Source organism: Arachis hypogaea, chromosome 11 (assembly GCF_003086295.3).
Source record: "Arachis hypogaea cultivar Tifrunner chromosome 11, arahy.Tifrunner.gnm2.J5K5, whole genome shotgun sequence".
Taxonomy (NCBI): domain Eukaryota; kingdom Viridiplantae; phylum Streptophyta; class Magnoliopsida; order Fabales; family Fabaceae; genus Arachis; species Arachis hypogaea.
In genome coordinates this window covers 7,216,696-7,239,375 of record NC_092046.1, presented here as the reverse complement: position 1 = coordinate 7,239,375, position 22,680 = coordinate 7,216,696, and the positions used below count along the sequence as shown (strand labels likewise).

Here is a 22,680-nt window from a genome sequence, read left to right as displayed (position 1 = left end):
GGGTAGAGATTAATGGAATACTCACCACAAAACTTTGATAGAATTGTAGAGGATAAAAAGAGCGACGCGTGGCCACAAACGACTCGTCAATCGGAGCTCCGTAGCTCAAGTTATGGTGGTTTGAAGATCAAAGAGAGTTAGATTTTCTCTCTTCTCTTCTCTCTTCTCAATTTCAGCGCCCCAACCCTTCTTTTTAGGGTAAAATGAGCTGAAATGCTCATAACTAATGTTTATATATGTTGGGTCTTGGGCCCACTTAGGCCCGGTTCACTTATTTTTGCCTGTTGGCCCAATTTTGGACTAAAACCTTTAAGATTAGCACTCTAAATCGCACTTTAGATATTTCTACCTTCCCTAATTATAATTCCTCATTTCCTAATCTTATTTACTCATAATCAATTTCCTCAGCTGTAGTACCAAACAGATCTCAGCCGGTACTGCCGGTCAAAATTCTACTGCGCGCTTTTACGCAGAAAACTATGTTTTCCGACTCGGAAAAATTCACTGAATCCAAATATCATATTTAAATTATCAAATTTCAATTGCCAAATCTTCCAACCATATTCGCTCTTATTTAACTTATTATTTAATTAATTTCGGTTAGACCGGGTATTACATAATTTTAGTTAAGAATTACAAAACTCACGTCATTATATATCTCTTTCATTTAGACAAATTCTTTCATTTATATTTGCAAATAAAAAACTTAAATAATTAGTTTATAATTTATAATTAATTTTAAAATTATTATTGATTATGTAGAGTATTTTACTTAAAATTTGAGTACATGCATGTATTTATCTAAGTCATTGAGACATTACAAATTTTTATAGTACTCTTAACATCTTTTAAACTATTTTTTTTTAAAATTGTTTTGTATAGAATAAAATATTTTTTGTGATATAATTTAAATAAATTTATTAAAAAAAATTAATAATCTAAAAATTAAAAAATTATGTTTTATATTCCATGCATTACAAAAAAATTTAAAAAAACTGAATTCTAACTATATTTATACGGCATTAATTGGTAATTTGAATGAGACTAATTTGAATTAACTTAGGCGGCTACTTGGTGATAATTTCAATTAGTCCACTTTAAATTAGAGCAGTATTCACGTGCATGCAGTTCGATTCACTCTCATTCAAATTACTAAAACATTTCGTTCATGCATAATTCGAATTGTACTGCTTCGAATTAGTATTGGATTGCATAATTCGAATGGGTCTCGTTCGAATTACATAAAAACACTTGGTAGATCCTTGTAACGTTTTTCGTTTTAGTAGATATGGATAATATTGGCTTCTAATTGATTTATATATGCATCTTGCCCTATAAATAACTAATAATATAAATATAAATATAAAATCTATTAACATTTGTCGTTTTCCAAAATATAAATATAGATAAGTAATAATAAATTATTAATCACAATATATAATAAATTATAAAATATACATAAATAATTAATAAAAAAATAAACAATCAATCAACTACTACTTACTAAATAAAAAAATCTTACATGACCAATTGATATTCTACAGATCACATGTTTTAGTCATGCTACCTAATTAATCTGCAATATTTATCTATCGTAAAAATATATACCTGCATTGATATGCTGAGGAAATTTCAGTGCATGCATGGTCTCCAAATTCAACAACCGCATGAAAGTAGGCTCCACAAACGTATGTTAGTTTATTAGTGCATTTGCCACCTCTGCCACCTCTGCCTCTATAGTGCCGTCAGCTTGATCTTCGTCTCCACCTGGATCAACGACCTCATAGTTACTTTCAAACTCCTCCTCACTATCACTATTATAATCTTCCAACTCAATATTTTAGTTTGCTTCAAATTGTTCGAACTCAATATACAGCTCGATGAACGATATCTATGAAGGAGTTTCCATATATACTGAAAACATATCTTACATGCTTGCTTCATCGGTTACATATTTGGTTTGAAACTGAATGAACCCACCAAATACAGATATAGGATACCTATAAAATGCACGACACTCTCCTAGATATTTGAGAATTCATTTTTCTCACAAATTACACCATTTAATTCTTCAAACGATAATGTGAGTGGAATAACGATTTTAGTCATATACAAATTTAAAATTATAGCATGCATGAAATTGGACCATCCAATTACCATATTCAATTTTTTTTTGCAAACACAAATTGAACCGTCCGATTTGTGTTCCCCTTCTACCGCAAAAAAATTGAACGGTATGATTTCTTCTCCCTAACTTCGAAAATCTAATGCAGTCACAACACACTATTAACCCCTCATACCTTCATAACTCAGCGTTACACACACTTCATTGTCATATTAAAAATAAGAAAAAGTCCAGGAACTAACTCTTTAACTAGCCAATTTGAACAACTCAATTAATTATATTAATTTTAATTTATTAATTAATTTGAATCATTCTCATTAATAATTATTTTAAAAAATAGAATTTGCAATTAACCGCCTAATTGGAACATGATTCACGGCCCTGTTAGGACTCCTCCTCTTTCTACACATTAAGTGTGTTGTTGTGCTTAATTCATTCCGCCGACATTCTCAAGAATGTGAACACCGAGCCCCACCTCCATCGTGCTACGCTGTTCCTGCCACCTTTTGTGTTACTGTTCCTGATTAGAGTTCCATTATTGTTCATTGCTTGATTACGTTCTACTGCAAGGACCAGCATGCCGCGTGACCACCGAATCCCCACCTCTGCCGTGCTCTGTCGTTCTTGCCGCCATTAGTGTTACCGTTCGTCATCGGGATGCCATTGTTGTTCATTGCTTGATCACCTTCTGCCACAAGGACCACCACGCGACTGCATCTTTGACTGAAGTCGTTCGCGGTGGTTAGAGAGTTAATCCCGCCGAGCTGTTGTACACAAAGAAGTCGACGTCGCAGTGTACGGCTTCTAATAGAGAGCATTCATCCATGGACCAATCAATTTCGAAACGAAGATTGAATAGTCCGTTCGTTGATGTGAATGATAATAATTCAATGAAAGGCAATGAACATTTAAGTGTGAGGTTGCAATTCAATCTGTTTCCAAAGTACGTGGGGAAAGAGAATGTTGTTTAGTTTTCTTTTAGGTTTTTCCATGCAAGTGAATTGTGTTTGGTTAGTCACGTGTGATTTTTTTTTTTTTGTATACTAAGTGGATATTTTTTTCTCAAATTGATTGGATGTTTCTTGTAAGATCCGGTTAATTAACGGCTAATTAACCCATAAATGAGAATTTATTCTAGAAAGCCAAAAATGTTATTTTTATGGCTTAATATGATAGAGGAAATTGAGACGAGAATTTCGGTACCAATTTTATAGAAATCGGACCAAGATTGGACCGAACGGGCCAAACCGGGCCAACCGGACCCAAAGTGGGCCCTTGGCCCAACTAAACTAAACCAAAACCCTAGTTTTCAGCACTCTCTCTCCTCACAACACACTCAAACACGCTGAAATTGGTATGGAGGGGGGAAGAACACTCTCTCAAGTTCTCTCCCTTGGTTGATCTTCAAACCACCATAACTTTTGATCTAGAGCTCCGATTGCCACTCCGTTTGCGGCCACGCGTTCACCGCGGAGAGCTCTACAAAACCCATACAATTAATCTTCAGGTAAGCCACGTTTTACTGTTCGAAATTCCAGCCCTTGATTTCGAGTTTCATGAGTAAAAATGTTGAGATTTTGGGTTCTTTGATGTTATAGGACCCAACTCTCTTGAAGGAGAAGGTTAATCTTGTCTCTTTGGACCTTGGGTGTGGTAAGATTCTCAACCCTAGTGTAATTTGTTGTTCTATGAGGTTTGGGCATTGAGATGTTGTGTATGGGTACGATGATTGTGGCTTAGGTTGTGTATATGTGAATATTGGAGCTTGATTGGTGATTTTGGAAAGCTTGGAAGAGGGTTTTGTGTGATAAAATCTGTTCTTGGAGGTGTTGATACCTTGAGAGCTTGTGGACAAGTGATTTGGAAGTGCTCCGGTTGAGCTTGGGAAATTGGCTAAGGTATGGTTTCGGTTTCCCGTATCTAATATGTAATGTGGTAGGAAATACTTAGGCTAGAGGCCCTAAGATAGGCATTGAATTGATGATGTTGTGGAATGGTTGAGATATATGATGTGATCATATGTGTGATTATGAATATTGATGCCTTGATTGTGTGATATGTGAGAAAATGCATGTTGTGATATATGTTTGATGAATGATTGAGGTTGAATTGATGGGTGGTGCCATATTGTTGGTGAGTATGATGATTATGTATAATGATGGTTGATTGGAAATTGATATTGTTAGAAATTGGGATGAGAAGGATGTATGACATAATATTGTGTTTATCCTTTGGCCTTTTGATTGAGAAGTGTTAAAATGGTTGGAGGTAGTTTTGAGAAATTTGGTAAAATGTCAATGCGTGAGTTGAGGATGGCTTGTTGTTGAATTTGGTACACTTTGATTGATTTCAAAGAAAAGGGATGAAATTGGCATGTTTTAATTGATTTTGAAAAGAGTTGAAAGTGACTTGTTTTAAAAATGGCACTTTGTGGTTTTGAATGAAAATATGGTTTTTGGGCATACTTTGACGGGACATAACTTGGACTACGGATCTTTGATTTGTGCCAATTCTGTTTAGAAATGAAATTGGATCCGGGATGTCCATGCCGTTCGAAGAACGGGTGAAAAATGATTTAAAATGAGAGAGTTATGACCGTCGGAAGATTGGGGGTTGAATCTGTGAATTCTGCAGCTTTTAACTTAGAAAATTTTTAGCAGAATGACCCCTCACGCGTAGGCGCACTTGGCGCGTATGCGCCGTTCTTCGAGAAAGCATCATCCACGCGTGTGCGTGGAGTGCGCGTATGCGTGGCCCTGTTTTCATCCCAAAGTTGATTTTTGAGTTTTAAAAGCCAAACTTCATACTTCTAAGCCTCCGATCTCACCACTTATGTCTTAAATCATTATGATATGCCTAGCATAAGGAAAAGGGCTAGTGAATGTGGTAACTTGCGAGTGAAGCAAGGGAAAAAATGAATGATCCATGAGGATCAAAGATGATTATGTGAGATGTGGAGGATGGCGGTGGAAGTGCTTGTTATGCCATGGGCCGAATGGCCGTAATTGTTAATGAATTGGCTGGTTATGGATTTAACCGTGAGCTGGATGGCTGGATTATGCCGCGTGGCGGCGGAGCCATGTTTATGGCTAAGTATAAATGCATATATGCTGTTGAATGAATTGTGAATGTTGGCACTTCCACCATTGGAGATGAGGGTTTCCCTGGGTAGTAGCAATGGCTAGCCACCATGTGCTCCAGGTTGAGACTCGAAGCTCTGTTAACCCAATGTAGTAAGTGTGGCCGGGCACTGTGAAAGGCCCGGATGAGCTCGCCCCCATAAATATTCACCAGTGATGGTGATGGATAAATATTTACCAGTGAGGGTGATGGATATGGATCATGATTATGATCAAGTTTATGATGAGTATAACTCGAGTTGGGGATGCACGACAGAAGGACAGTCCAATGGCTAGCTACCAGGACTTGTCGGGTTGGCTCTATAACCGACAGATGATATCATCAGCCACTAGGGACAGGCATGCATCATAAGCATACTACATGAATTGTTTGAGATTGCCTATTTGATTGCATATTACTTGCTAATTGCCTAAATGCCTTATCTGTTCCTATTTGTAAATCTCTTGTCTGATATAACTGTGTTTGCTATATTATACTCCTGCTGGTGGTTGGGAGGTCTGAAGGAATTGGAAAGGGAAGTATTAGTTAGACTGAAGAATCTTTAGTCAGTTGCCACTTACGGTTTAGCTTGTTTATAAGCTTTGATATTATCTGAAGGAAGTTCTAGGATTGCCTTCGGCTTTCCTCTATTATTATGTATTATATATGTGGAAGCTGTTACCGTGCTGGGGACCTCTGGTTCTCACCCATGCGGATTTTGTGGTTTTCAGATGCAGGACGCGAGGCTTCTCATTGAGGCATGCTGGAGACTTCTGGATTAGCGAAGATCCTTTGTTCTCGGGACTCTGTTTTGGGTTATATATCTTATTTAGATACTTTTATCTCCATTAAATAATACAAACTGTGATGACTCCTTCTAGAGGGGATTTTTGGAGAATAGGTTTTCTGTATTTGTGTCCCTTTGGGTTTCCTTTGGGGTTTCCTTATTTTATCATATGTATATATTGCTATGCTCGGACCGGTTCTCTTCGCAGCCGGGTTTTGAGTCTTGATATTCTTATTTTTGACACTCTTTATATATATGATCTCGCGTTAGCTTATCCCGGTTCGTTACGTTGTCGATCGGAGTGTTGCCCATTCGAGTTACGGTTTTTGTTTACCCCCTTTTTCTACAAAGGCTCCTAGTTATAATCAATTATTCATACTACTATACGTACTAAATTTTTGTTTTAGAGGTCGTAATACCTTGCCATCTCTGAATTATGACTTAAGCATAAGACTTTGTATGGTAGGGAGTTACATTATGGTATCAGAGCAGTTCGTTCCTGTAGAGCCTGAGGAATGGACTGACTATGCTTCTGTGCATTATCTGTGTGTGTGTTATGTGCTACTAGTATATCTGCTTGATATAATTGGCATAAACGTTCATGAGCATGCATTTGGGACTTTGAAGCACTAGACTTCCGATATTGAGACTGATCAACTTAATATTGATTGTTTGGTGTGTATAGGAACCAGATGGCACCTCGTGGACGCGGTAGAGGCCGTGGGAGAGGACATACGAATGCTCGTGCGCCGGAGACTAATCCTAATGACCCGGTGAACTTTATGACTGCGTTGGAGAACATGGCTGCTGCTATGCAAGCCACTGCTGAGGCTCTTGGTCAACAGATGAACAACCATGGTAATGACGGAGGTGGAGTTCAGGGTCCGATGACACTGGCAAACTTTTTGAAGGTTAATCCACCGAAGTTCAAGGGAACTACTAGCCCGACTGAAGCCGATACGTGGTTTCAAGCCATGGAACGAGCACTGCAAGTGCAGGTGGTACCTGAAGGGCAGCGTGTAGAGTTCGCTACCTATTTGCTCACTGGGGAAGCGTCACATTGGTGGCAAGGAATCCGACGCCTCCTGCAGCAGGGTGATGATTATATCACCTGGAATGTCTTCCAAGAGGAGTTCTATAAGAAGTACTTTCCGACTTCTGCTAGGACGGCCAAGGAGCTTGAATTGTTGCAGCTGAAGCAGGGTACTATGTCCGTATCTGAGTATACTGACAAGTTTGAGGAGCTGTTCAGATTCTCTCGTATGTGTCAAGGGACTCCGGTGGAATATGAGGAGTGGAAGTGTGTTAAGTACGAAGGAGGACTCCGGAGCGATATTTTCGGTTCGGTAGGGCCAATGGAGATTAGGACTTTCTCCGAATTGGTGAACAAGTGTAGGGTTACTGAAGAGTGTGTGAAGAGGGCAGCCGCTGAGAAAGGAAGTCACAAAGGATCATTTCCACAGAACCGAGGGAAGAGCTTTGCACCTAGAGGTCCGTCTTTCAAGAGGGGAGGTTCTTTTAGGAGGCCCAACAACAACTACTCCCAAGGGAAAAGGTTTGGAAAGCAGCCTCAGAATGATCAAGCTTGTACTAGGTGTGGAAGTCACCATCCGGGAGTACCATGCAAGGCCGGATGGGGTTTGTGCTACAATTGTGGAAAAGCGGGGCATAAAGCCACAAGTTGTCCGGAGAAGCAAAAGCAAGGTGCTGGGAAAGCACAACAGACTGGTCGGGTGTTCACCACCTCAGCTGTGGGTGCAGAGGGATCCGAGACACTCATTCGAGGTAACTGTGAAATGGCTGGTCAAACTTTAAATGATTTATTTGATTCGGGAGCATCGCATTCATTCATTGCATTTGAGAAAGTCCATGAGTTAGGGTTGAAGATCGTAACCTTAGGTTATGACTTAAAAGTGTATAATGCTACCCATGAAGCCATGGTAACTAGGCTAGGATGCCCGAAAGTTTCGTTTAGGTTCAAGCAGCGTGATTTTATCCATAATTTAATCTGCTTACCGATGATCGGTCTTGATCTTATCTTGGGATTGGACTGGTTATCTGAGAATCATGTCCTGCTTGATTGTTCTACAAAGTCGGTGTACTTTATGCCGGAAGATACAGAAGGACCGGTCGTGGTGAATAATTATTACTTGAATTCGATGATGGTGAACTGTTCTGGAATTGAATGTCAGGGTATCCTGTTGTTAACCGCTGGTGTTTCGGGTGATGATCAAAAGTTGGATTAGATTCCGGTAGTGTGTGATTTTCCGGAAGTGTTTCCCGATGATATTGAGGAATTTCCACCTAACCGAGAGGTCGAGTTTGCTATTGAATTGGTGCCTGGGGCGGGACCAATCTCAAGTGCTCCTTATAGAATGTCACCATTAGAGATGGCCGAGCTAAAGTCTCAGTTAGAGGAATTGTTGGGTAAGAACTTTATCCGACCAAGTGTTTCCCCGTGGGGTGCTCCAGTGTTACTGGTAAAGAAGAAAGATGGAAGTATGCAACTCTGTGTGGATTACAGGCAGCTGAACAAGGTCACCATAAAGAATAAGTACCCATTGCCGAGAATTGATGATCTCATGGATCAGTTACAAGGAGCTGGGGTTTTCTCCAAGATCGATTTGCGATCCGGTTATCACCAGATAAGGGTGAGGGGTGAGGATATCCCTAAGACCGCTTTCAGGACTCGTTATGGTCATTACGAGTACACTGTAATGTCCTTTGGGTTGACGAACGCTCCTGCAGTATTCATGGATTACATGAATAGAGTGTTCCGTCCGTTTCTGGATAAATTCGTGGTTGTCTTCATTGACGATATACTAATTTACTCCAAGACTGAAGAAGAGCATGCAGAACACTTGCGGACCGTGTTGCAGATTTTAAAGGAGAAGAAACTCTATGTGAAACTGTCTAAGTGTGAGTTCTGGAAGAGTGAGGTGAAGTTTTTGGGTCACGTGGTGAGTAAGAAGGGAATAGCCGTAGATCCAACCAAGGTAGAAGCTGTGATGGATTGGAAGCAACCAACCACAGTAACTGAGATAAGGAATTTTCTGGGTTTAGCTGGCTATTACCGAAGGTTCATCAAAGGCTTTTCGCAATTAGCTTTGCCGTTGACAAAGTTAACTCGCAAAGACACTCCGTTTGTTTGGACTCCTGAGTGCGAGGAGAGCTTTCAGACATTGAAGAAAAATTTGACCACTGCACCTGTGTTAGTGTTACCTGAGCCGAACGAGCCTTTTGAGGTGTACTGTGATGCATCGTTAAAGGGCCTAGGGTGCGTGCTGATGCAGCATCATAATGTGGTGGCGTATGCCTCACGACAGTTAAGACCTCATGAAGTTAGTTACCCTACGCACGATCTGGAACTCGCTGCGGTCGTGTTTGCCTTGAAGGTGTGGAGGCATTATCTCTATGGGGTTAAGTTCCAAGTCTTCTCCGATCACAAGAGCTTGAAATACCTCTTTAATCAGAAAGAGCTTAATATGAGGCAAAGGAGGTGGATGGAATTGTTGAAAGACTATGACTTTGAGTTAAATTACCATCCTGGAAAGGCGAATATAGTGGCGGATACGTTAAGTCGAAAGTCATTATATGCGTCTTGGATGATGCTTCAAGAGGAGAAGTTGCTCAAGGGATTCGAGAGTCTAAAAATTGGTGCTCGAGAAGTATCTGGAACCTTGTGTTTGAGCCGATTAGAAATCTCGAGTGACTTTAAGTCCGAACTCCTAAAGGCTCATGAAAATGATGAAGCGTTATGGAAGGTGTTACCGGCTATCGAGCAAGGAAAACAGTGGAGAGTGTCGGAAGAAAAAGATGGGTTATGGAGATTCAAGGGTAGGATCATTGTGCCGGATATTGGCACTTTGAGGCAAGATATCTTAAAGGAGGCACACAAAAGCGGATTCTCCATTCACCCGGGAAGTACTAAGATGTACCATGATTTAAAGGCGATGTTTTGGTGGCCGGGTATGAAGAATGATGTGGCGGAACATGTTTCAAAGTGCTTAACTTGTCAAAAGATAAAGATTGAACATCAAAGACCTTCCGGGATGTTGCAACCTTTAGAGATTCCGCAATGGAAGTGGGAAAGTATTGCAATGGACTTTGTGTCGGGATTGCCAAGGACTAAGACTGGTTTTGATGCTATCTGGGTGATTGTGGACCGACTGACAAAGTCAGCTCACTTTTTGCCCATTCGAATGACTTACACCCTTGAGGATCTAGCTCGGTTATACATAAAGGAGATTGTGAGACTCCATGGTGTACCTGCTACTATAATCTCTGATAGAGATCCTCGTTTCACTTCGAGGTTCTGGGGTGCATTTCAGAAAGCTTTTGGAACTTGATTAAGCTTGAGTACAGCGTACCATCCTCAAACAGATGGTCAATCCGAGAGGACGATCCAAACACTAGAGGATATGTAGAGAGCTTGTGTTTTGGACCAACCGGCGAGTTGGGATCGGTATATGCCGTTAGTGGAGTTTGCATACAATAATAGTTACCATGCGAGCATCGGAATGGCTCCGTATGAGGCATTGTATGGGAGGAAATGTCAATCTCCGCTATGTTGGTATGAAGCTGGAGAGAAAGGCTTGTTGGGACCGGAGATGATAGCTGAGACCACTGAACAAGTGAAGAAAATCCGAGATTGGATGCTTACGGCGCAGAGTCGCCAAAAGAGTTACGCCGATCAGAGGCGGAAGCCCTTGGAATTTGAGGAAGGAGATCATGTTTTCCTTAAGGTTACTCCGACCACAGGAATAGGTAGAGCGATTAAAGCAAAGAAGTTGAATCCTCGATACATTGGTCCATTTCAAATCCTGGAGAGGATTGGACCGGTGGCATATCGGATGGCCCTACCACCTCATCTTTCGAACCTGCACGACGTGTTTCACGTGTCGCAGCTTCTGAAGTACACCCCTGATGCTAGCCATGTGTTAGAACCCAAATCGGTTCAGTTAAGGGAAGATTTGACGCTTCCAGTGGCTCCAGTCAGAATTGATGATACTAGTATCAAACGGTTGCGTGGAAAGGAGGTTTCATTAGTCAAAGTGGCTTGGAGTCGAGGCGGTGTTGAGGAACACACTTGGGAACTTGAGTCGGAGATGCGAACGGATTATCCGCACTTATTCTCAGGTAATTGCATTTGAATTTTGTGGGCAAAATTCCCAATTAGGTGGGTAGAATGTAAGATCCGGTTAATTAACGGCTAATTAACCCATAAATGAGAATTTATTCTAGAAAGCCAAAAATGTTATTTTTATGGCTTAATATGATAGAGGAAATTGAGACGAGAATTTCGGTACTAATTTTATAGAAATCGGACCAAGATTGGACCGAACGGGCCAAACCGGGCCAACCGGACCCAAAGTGGGCCCTTGGCCCAACTAAACTAAACCAAAACCCTAGTTTTCAGCACTCTCTCTCCTCACAACACACTCAAACACGCTGAAATTGGTATGGAGGGGGGAAGAACACTCTCTCAAGTTCTCTCCCTTGGTTGATCTTCAAACCACCATAACTTTTGATCTAGAGCTCCGATTGCCACTCCGTTTGCGGCCACGCGTTCACCGCGGAGAGCTCTACAAAACCCATACAATTAATCTTCAGGTAAGCCACGTTTTACTGTTCGAAATTCCAGCCCTTGATTTCGAGTTTCATGAGTAAAAATGTTGAGATTTTGGGTTCTTTGATGTTATAGGACCCAACTCTCTTGAAGGAGAAGGTTAATCTTGTCTCTTTGGACCTTGGGTGTGGTAAGATTCTCAACCCTAGTGTAATTTGTTGTTCTATGAGGTTTGGGCATTGAGATGTTGTGTATGGGTACGATGATTGTGGCTTAGGTTGTGTATATGTGAATATTGGAGCTTGATTGGTGATTTTGGAAAGCTTGGAAGAGGGTTTTGTGTGATAAAATCTGTTCTTGGAGGTGTTGATACCTTGAGAGCTTGTGGACAAGTGATTTGGAAGTGCTCCGGTTGAGCTTGGGAAATTGGCTAAGGTATGGTTTCGGTTTCCCGTATCTAATATGTAATGTGGTAGGAAATACTTAGGCTAGAGGCCCTAAGATAGGCATTGAATTGATGATGTTGTGGAATGGTTGAGATATATGATGTGATCATATGTGTGATTATGAATATTGATGCCTTGATTGTGTGATATGTGAGAAAATGCATGTTGTGATATATGTTTGATGAATGATTGAGGTTGAATTGATGGGTGGTGCCATATTGTTGGTGAGTATGATGATTATGTATAATGATGGTTGATTGGAAATTGATATTGTTAGAAATTGGGATGAGAAGGATGTATGACATAATATTGTGTTTATCCTTTGGCCTTTTGATTGAGAAGTGTTAAAATGGTTGGAGGTAGTTTTGAGAAATTTGGTAAAATGTCAATGCGTGAGTTGAGGATGGCTTGTTGTTGAATTTGGTACACTTTGATTGATTTCAAAGAAAAGGGATGAAATTGGCATGTTTTAATTGATTTTGAAAAGAGTTGAAAGTGACTTGTTTTAAAAATGGCACTTTGTGGTTTTGAATGAAAATATGGTTTTTGGGCATACTTTGACGGGACATAACTTGGACTACGGATCTTTGATTTGTGCCAATTCTGTTTAGAAATGAAATTGGATCCGGGATGTCCATGCCGTTCGAAGAACGGGTGAAAAATGATTTAAAATGAGAGAGTTATGACCGTCGGAAGATTGGGGGTTGAATCTGTGAATTCTGCAGCTTTTAACTTAGAAAATTTTTAGCAGAATGACCCCTCACGCGTAGGCGCACTTGGCGCGTATGCGCCGTTCTTCGAGAAAGCATCATCCACGCGTGTGCGTGGAGTGCGCGTACGCGTGGCCCTGTTTTCATCCCAAAGTTGATTTTTGAGTTTTAAAAGCCAAACTTCATACTTCTAAGCCTCCGATCTCACCACTTATGTCTTAAATCATTATGATATGCCTAGCATAAGGAAAAGGGCTAGTGAATGTGGTAACTTGCGAGTGAAGCAAGGGAAAAAATGAATGATCCATGAGGATCAAAGATGATTATGTGAGATGTGGAGGATGGCGGTGGAAGTGCTTGTTATGCCATGGGCCGAATGGCCGTAATTGTTAATGAATTGGCTGGTTATGGATTTAACCGTGAGCTGGATGGCTGGATTATGCCGCGTGGCGGCGGAGCCATGTTTATGGCTAAGTATAAATGCATATATGCTGTTGAATGAATTGTGAATGTTGGCACTTCCACCATTGGAGATGAGGGTTTCCCTGGGTAGTAGCAATGGCTAGCCACCATGTGCTCCAGGTTGAGACTCGAAGCTCTTTTAACCCAATGTCGTAAGTGTGGCCGGGCACTGTGAAAGGCCCGGATGAGCTCGCCCCCATAAATATTCACCAGTGATGGTGATGGATAAATATTCACCAGTGAGGGTGATGGATATGGATCATGATTATGATCAAGTTTATGATGAGTATAACTCAAGTTGGGGATGCACGACAGAAGGACAGTCCAATGGCTAGCTACCAGGACTTGTCGGGTTGGCTCTATAACCGACAGATGATATCATCAGCCACTAGGGACAGGCATGCATCATAAGCATACTACATGAATTGTTTGAGATTGCCTATTTGATTGCATATTACTTGCTAATTGCCTAAATGCCTTATCTGTTCCTATTTGTAAATCTCTTGTCTGATATAACTGTGTTTGCTATATTATACTCCTGCTGGTGGTTGGGAGGTCTGAAGGAATTGGAAAGGGAAGTATTAGTTAGACTGAAGAATCTTTAGTCAGTTGCCACTTACGGTTTAGCTTGTTTATAAGCTTTGATATTATCTGAAGGAAGTTCTAGGATTGCCTTCGGCTTTCCTCTATTATTATGTATTATATATGTGGAAGCTGTTACCGTGCTGGGGACCTCTGGTTCTCACCCATGCGGATTTTGTGGTTTTCAGATGCAGGACGCGAGGCTTCTCATTGAGGCATGCTGGAGACTTCTGGATTAGCGAAGATCCTTTGTTCTCGGGACTCTGTTTTGGGTTATATATCTTATTTAGATACTTTTATCTCCATTAAATAATACAAACTGTGATGACTCCTTCTAGAGGGGATTTTTGGAGAATAGGTTTTCTGTATTTGTGTCCCTTTGGGTTTCCTTTGGGGTTTCCTTATTTTATCATATGTATATATTGCTATGCTCGGACCGGTTCTCTTCGCAGCCGGGTTTTGAGTCTTGATATTCTTATTTTTGACACTCTTTATATATATGATCTCGCGTTAGCTTATCCCGGTTCGTTACGTTGTCGATCGGAGTGTTGCCCATTCGAGTTACGGTTTTTGTTTACCCCCTTTTTCTACAAAGGCTCCTAGTTATAATCAATTATTCATACTACTATACGTACTAAATTTTTGTTTTAGAGGTCGTAATACCTTGCCATCTCTGAATTATGACTTAAGCATAAGACTTTGTATGGTAGGGTGTTACATTTCTGTAATGGTATTGTTGTTATTTAAGTGTCTAATGAAGAGGTTTTCCTATAACTCTTACCAATAAATGCGTTTTTTTTATTTTAGCCAATGTGTTTTTTTTATTTTTTTATTTACAATTTGAAGAATTTTTTTTATTAGTTTTGGATGATTTTTTTCTTATGTTTTATATGTTTTTACCTTTAGAATTTGGATGATTCTTTTTTTTTGTGTTTTGTATAATTTTTTCTTAAGATTTGGATAATTTTTTATCTTATATTTTATTTTTTTTAGAATTTGGACGTTTTTTTTAGAAAGAGAAATTAGGATTTGCTTGAAAATTATTGAAAGTAAATTAGAGTAAGAAGAGGTAATTAATAATAATTAATTTTATATCTTTTAAAAATTAAAATTTAAATAATCATCAATTAATGATAATTAATGAGTATATAATGCAGTTCAAAAATGTTTGTTGGCTATATCCGTGTTGATTTTCTAGCGGAATTGTAAAAATAATGAGCCATATGATGGAAATCTGGGAAACTAACTAAAAAATTGAAAAGTGAGACATGCATCATTTGAAACAAGTAAATAACACTGCACAAGAAAAATAATTGACCGACAATCTTAAAAAAGAAATTAAGTGTGTATAATTTAAAGAGCATAAATAATAGAAGAGGAATGCTAGGGGACAACAACTTTTGTGATTTGTAGCTATCAAATAGCCATCAATAATAGTTTTAATGGTGTGAGATTGATTTAAGATTTTATCTAATGGCTCATTTTTCTTTGATGGTTACATGCTGGCCAAAATTTAACAAAATTGCTGGTCTCTAAAATTTTCCATAATAAAAACCTTAATAAGTAGGCACGTACAACGACGGCCTTGATAGTTGATATTTCATATTTCCATGGATCACATTTCAAATCACATTTCTCGACCTCTGCATGATTATTTGAATTGCGCGTTTTGGAATCAGCATGGGTAGCATAAATAATTGCTCCAATCATCAATACTATTAGTCATTTTTAAGGGTGTATTTATTTATTTTAAGATTATAAATTAAATTTTTTTATTAAAAATACAAAAAAATTGAAATTTTTAATATATTTATTTTATATTTATTAAATAAATTTTTTTAATTTTTTATTAATAATAAATTTATTATATGTCATTAAAACACATATTAGCTAAATTTTTAAAAGATTTGGTTTATTTTTCACTTTTTAGAACTACATTTAGATTAGACCAGGCCATATTTTAATTGAGATATTTAAATTTCGTGTCTCTTCTTTTTATTAAGAGTTGTAAATTATCAAAATAAAAAAAACAAAAATATTATTATTATAGCGCAGAGAGTTGTTTTGGAATACTTTATATATATATATTAATTTTGAGAACTTATACAACATATTCAGATATATTGCACATTAAACAATACTAAATATAAAATATTGGTTACTAATAACATGGTTGGTCTAATTTATGTTTTTTATTTGTGCAAAAAAAAATAGTTTTAATTCATTCTTGACAATTAGCTTACACACACACCAAACTTTACACAATATTTAGTATTTGAAAATTATTTTTTAAAAAATAAATTATTAAAAAATTCATTCATTTATATAAATAACATGAAAACCTAAAAAAAACTGATTTTAATTAAGGATCATAACAATTGTATATAATTCAATTTTGATTGGGACGAGCCTTTAGAAAACACTTGGGATAAATATTTCACCACATACACAACATTTTACTACATTCATTGCGTAGGTAGCTACTATTGTTTATAAAAAGTATGTTTATAGAATTATTAAAAGTTGAACAGCATATGACATGAAAGCAAAAATAGTAACCGATAACATTAAAATACTAAAAATGAGTGATGGGAATACCGTCCTACTCCAATCAAAGTGCTGAAATATTTTTCCATTTTTGTTGGGGGATTAGTTTAAATATCAATTGAAAAAGCTTATAAAAGCTATAGTTTGTATTCGAACACAACTATTGAGAAAGAGAGATCTTATTCTCTTAATACTAATTGTATAATAATTCAAGCTTGAATCTCATAAAGCATAAAAAACCAAGTATAATATCTAGTGGAGTTTTAGAAAACTCAAAGCTAAAATAAACTTTTTTAAGTATTGATTTTTTAAATTATTAGGGATTTCTTCTGAGCATCAAGATTTGCTTAAGTTAAAATTATTAAGTGGTCTAAGAAATATATGTTGTCAAGATGGCTAAGTGGTCTAAGGTGCTAGACTCAAATTTTAGTCTTCGTGAGAGGACGTGGATTCAAATTCTATTTCTAACATTTGGAAAAATAATTTTTCATAAAAATTATTTGTTTTAATTTTAGTGTTAAACAAGTATTATATGATTCAATGATTCAATGATTTGTTCGTTTTAAGTTAAAATCACTTCTAAAATAAAAAAATATATATAATTCAAAATATTTATTATTCTATCTTATATATATTTTTCCAAGCTATAAGAAGTGAATCTTAATTATATAAGAGATTATTTGTTATGAAAAGTTAAATAACTTTTTCAAATTATAATATATTGTCAAGACGGCTAAGTGATCTAAGGCACTAGACTTAAGTTTTGGTCTTCGTGACAGGGTGTGGGTTGAAATCAAGGTTCTGAAAATCGAATCGGTTATCGGACCGCTCTAGCTATTGGTTTATTGGTTTATAGGTTTAACCGGTTCGACCGTGGTTAAACCAAAAAATCGTTTTATAATAAAATATAAATAAACACATTAAAACATAATTATAGTCTAATATAAATATTAAAATATCATCCAAATTAAAAGTACTACATAAACCAGAATGTTATGATCTCATTCAAATACAATAATGGTTCTTGGTTGATACTCTCATCCATACCTAAACATTACCGGCAATTCAATAATGGTTTTTTCCAATTACAATATCACAACCCACTCCAACCCAATAATCTCAAGATCACAACAAACAACATCCAAAATTTCTTCAAAAGAGTAAAGTATCGTTTTTGTCCCCAACGTTTGGGGTAAGTCTCAAAGTTGTCCCTAACGTTTCAATCGTCCTATTTAAGTCCCTAACATTTCAAAATTAACTCAATGTTGTCCTGCCGTTAGGGATCCGTCAATAGAATTGACGGCAGGACAAAATTGAGACGATTTTGAAACGTTAGGGACTTAAATATATAGGACGAAAACGTTGGGGAAAAAAACGATACATAGAAATAAATTTTAATTTTATCCTTCAATAATATCAATTTTTTACTATACACAGTACTCAATTATTTTTTAATCACATCTAAGTAAATTACACTTAATCATATTACTTTCATTCTAATTAATTAATTTTTTTTTATAATTTTACTCTTAAAAATTTTTAGTTATCATGAAATATTTGTAGAATGATTAGTATATAAACTTGCGGAAAAGAAAAAAATAATATATATACAATAAAATATAAATTATATCTTTTGTCTCTAATGTATCAAAATTCTTTAAAATTATAAAAAATAATTTTATTTAAAATAAAAAATAATGTGATTAAGTGTAATTTACTTAGATGTAATTAAAAAATAATTGAATACTATGTACAGTAAAAGATTGTTATTATTGAAAGACAAAATTGAATTAAAAATTATTTTTATGTATCATTTTTGTCCCTAATAATTTCGTCCTATTTAAGTCTATAACGTTTCAAAATTGTTTCAATTTTGTCCCGCCGTCAATTCTGTTAACAGATCTCTAACGGCAGGACAACATTGAGCCACTTTTGAAACGTTAGGGACTTAAATAGGATGATTGAAACGTTAGGGACAACTTTAGGACTTACCCCAAACGTTGGGGACAAAAATAATACTTTACTCTATTCAAAATTATTCACAATTATTCAACAACACAACAAAATTCAGGAGTTCACACTTCATAGCTTAACTAACAATAATTATTCACAATTATTCAACAAAGTTCACAGTTCAAATCAGTAACTTTAGTTGAATCAGTTCACACTTCACAAAGCAATAAAAAATCAGTAAATCACATAGTTAATAAAAAAAATTACCTAGAGCTAGAAGCATCAAACAATTATTCAATAAATCAGTAAATCAGAGACTTCACAGAGCTAGAAGCTTCAGTAAATCAGTTCACACTTTAGTGACTTCAGTAGTTCACACTTTACAGCTTAACTAACAATAATTATTCGTAATTATTCAACAAATTTTACAGTTCAGTTCAGTAACTTTCAGTTTACACTTCACAGAGCAATAAAAAAAATCAGTAAATCACATAGTTAATAAAAAAAAATTACCTAGAACTAGAAGCTAGAAGAATGAAACAATTATTCAATAAATCAGTAAATCAGTTCACACTTCAGTGACTCCAGTAGTTCACACTTTACAGCTTAACTAACAATAATTATTCACAATTATTCAATAAAGTTCACAGTTCAGTTCGGTAACTTCAGTTGAATCAGTTCACACTTCACAGTTCACACTTCATAGAGCAATAAAAAATCAGTAAATCACATAGTTAATTAAAAAAATTACCTAGAACTAGAAGTTAGAAGAATCAAACAATTATTCAATAAATCAGCAAATCAGAGACTTCACAGAGCTAGAAGCTTCAGTAAATCAGTAATTCAGTTCACACTTCAGTGACTTCATAGTTTACAAAGCTTCGTAGAATCAAACATTAACAATGGTTCAATCATAGTTAATAAAAAATTTACCTAGAAGCTAGAAAAAACCTTCAACAGAGCATGCAAGAGGGAGATAGAGACACCAAGGTAGCGTTTGTTTTCGGGGGTAGGATACAGAGACATGGACAATACTTGTTTAAAAAGCGTCTGGAAGCAGAGACATGGACAGTGGACATATTGTCTCTGAGACAATTTTTTATATTTTTGTGTCCACTCTTTCACGAAGGACAATGATGGACACGGAATTTGAAAGAGTGGACACGGACAATTTTATAAATTTTGTTTTCCTTTTTTTCCACTATTACCCCTTCTTATTTTTCCTATTGCGTTGTTCAGAGATACTTTTTTCTTCCTGTTCTTCCTCTATCTCTTTCTTTTTCAGGTACTCTCTCCTTTGTGTAGAATTTTTTATTGGGGTAGATAATTCTTTTCTTTTTATCGTTTTACTTCAATACCATTTTAACCTTATATTATATTATTTGATTTGTAATAAAAATAATAACAAAAATAATTAATCTTAAAACTTTTGAAAGATAAATATTAGTAAAAGTAAAATTAATCTTTTAAAATGCTAAAAAATAATTTATAAATTGTAATTAATTTTATATAATTTAAAGAAAAATCAGTTTTTTATAAAGAAAAATTAGTTTTTAGATAAAAAAATTAGTTTTTTTTAAATAAAAATAGATTTTTATATGCAAAAACTAATTGTTTTTTCATGTAAAAATATATTTTTTTTAAAATTAATTTTTTATTTAAAATTAATTTGGCTTATTAACTTAAACAAAATTTTTTATTAATCAAACTTAAATTTATTTTTTTTGTTAATCTTAACCATATGTATTCCTATATATTAATAATAAATTTTAAAATAAAATAATTATATTTATAAATTTTATTTTAATATAAATACTAATATATTTTTTTATTAAAATTTTTTGCTTCTTCAAATATTTTTTCAAGTTCCGTCTGTAATCCTACGTACTCTCATTTTTTATTAAATTAATTTGTATTGATGTAGAAAATTTGGAATCACAGTGCTATTTTGGTCATTTCATATAATATTTTAGTCTTGTCCATGTATATCCAAACATAATACTAGACATTACATTAGTGTCTTGTCCATCGTATCCAAACACAATACACAAAAAATAATTTTTAGTGTCTCCGTCCTATTGTCTCCGTTTCAATGTCATGTTCTGTCCTGTCTCTAAAAACAAACGCAGCCCAAATGACCAAGACAAGGAGCAGTGATGGAGTACCTTCGAACGGCTTCGAACTGGGACAGTGGTTGCGGAGAACAGAGCTAGTGCCGGTGGCGGCGTGGCTGCGCGATGGAGGAAGGTTGCGATGGCTGCACGATGGAAGGGAAGGTTGATATTGATGGCTGCTGCGCGATGGAGGGAAGGTGAGCGAGCAGACGATGGCTGTTGGAAGGAATGACGGCGGCGGCACGAGGCAGTTGCTGGACGGATGTAAGGGACGGCCAGGAGCTAGGGCTAAGTGCAAAGAATGGAGATTGAGTGTGAGAGAGGCAGAGGCATTCTGGAGTGGAATCTGGATCTGGGTATCGAGGATGGTGTTAAGGCTAAGTGCAGCAGCTGAAACGGCGACATTTCATTCCCCATTCAAAAAACCAACCGGATCACGGTTCGGTTCAACCGACCGATTTTTGGCCGGTTCACCGGTTCAATTCTGATTTTTGAAATCTACGATTTTAGCATTTGACCGAGTCATTTTTCTCTGCGGTTCACGGTTCTACCGGTTTGACCGGTCGGTCCGAACCGCTTTTCAGAACCTTGGTTCAAATCCCACTTCTAACATTTAGAAAAATAACTTTTTTTAAAATTATTTGTTTTGATTTCAATCTTAAACAAATATTATTTTTAAGAGTTTGTTTGTTTCAAGTTAAAATCACTTCCAAAATAAAAAGGTATATATAATTCAAGATATTCATTATTCTATCTCATATGTATTTTTTCAAACTATAAGAAGTAAATCTCACTTATACAAGAGATTGTTTGTTATCAAAGTTAACTAAATTTTCCAAAATATAACATTGTCAGGATGGCCGAGTGGTCTAAGGCGCCAGACTCAAGTTCTGGTCTTCGTGAGAGGGCGTGGGTTCAAATCCCACTTCTGACATATGAAAAAATAATTTTTCGTAAAATTATTTATTTTGATTTCAATCTTAAACCAGTCTTATTTTTAAGAATTTATTTGTTTCAAGTTAAAATCACTTCTAAAATAAAAAGACATATATAATTTAAGATATTCATTATTCTATCTTATGTACATTTTCCAAACTATAAGAAGTAAATCTCACCTATACAAGAGATTGCTTATTATCAAATTTAACTAACTTTTGCAAATTATAATATATTGTCCGAGTGGTCTAAGGCGCCAGACTCAAGTTCTGGTCTTCGTGAGAGGGCGTGGGTTCAAATCCCACTTTTGACATTTGGAAAATTAATATTTCGTAAAATTATTTGTTTTGATTTTAAGTTAAAATCACTTCTAAAATAAAAAGACATACATAATTCAAGATATTCATTATTTTATCTCATATACATTTTCCAAGCTATAAGAAGTAAATCTCACCTATACAAGAGATTGCTTATTATCAAATTTAGCTAACTTTTGCAAACTATAATATATTGTCAGGATAGTCGAGTGGTCTAAGGCATTTATTTGTTTTGATTTCAATGTTAAACAAGTATTATTTTCAAGAATTTGTTTAAGTTAAAATCACTTCTAGAATAAAAAGACATATATAATTTAAGATATTTATTATTCTATCTCATATACATTTTTCAAGCTATAAGAAGTAAATCTTACTTATACAAGAGATTGCTTATTATCAAATTTAACTAACTTTTCCAAACTATAATATATTATTAGGATGGCCAAGTGGTCTAAGGTGCCAAAGGGTGTGGGTTCAAATCCCACTTCTCACATTTGGAAACATAAATTTTCGTAAAATTATTTGTTTTGATTTCAATCTTAAACAAGTATTATTTTTAAGAGTTTGTTTGTTTGAAGTTAAAATCACTTCTAAAATAAAAAGGCATATATAATTCAAGATATTCATTATTGTATCTCATGCATTTTTTTAAGTAAGCAGACATGTTCGTTTTAATAAAGACGTTGGAGAGACTATTCTGATTTATTCTCTCTCTTGCTTCTCACTTCCGGACACACTTACTAGAGAAATTCATAGTTTCTCTCTTAATTTTGGTGGAAACAAAAAAGTTTAGAGAGAAAAATGCCTTGGATAAGTTGGGATACTATGACTCGACCGAAATTAAAAGGGGGTTAGGTTTCAAATATGAGTCCTGCTAGGGAGCCAATGGCTTATTTGTACAATGTGTACAATGGGCTATATGAATTACAAAATGAACATCACCCATAATATTCAGAATAACCATCCACCTTTCAAATCTAGAGCTCTAATACCATGTCATGATACCACTCAT

At 36.0% G+C, this 22,680-nt stretch overlaps 1 non-coding gene across 1 annotated transcript; it reads left to right on the top strand.

Annotated features, from left to right (window-relative positions):
• Positions 1-21,265: 21,265 nt before the first annotated feature.
• TRNAL-CAA (transfer RNA leucine (anticodon CAA)) lies at positions 21,266-21,349 on the top strand. The gene has a single exon. It is a non-coding gene; the product is annotated as a tRNA-Leu (tRNA).
• The last annotated feature ends 1,331 nt before the right edge of the window (positions 21,350-22,680 follow it).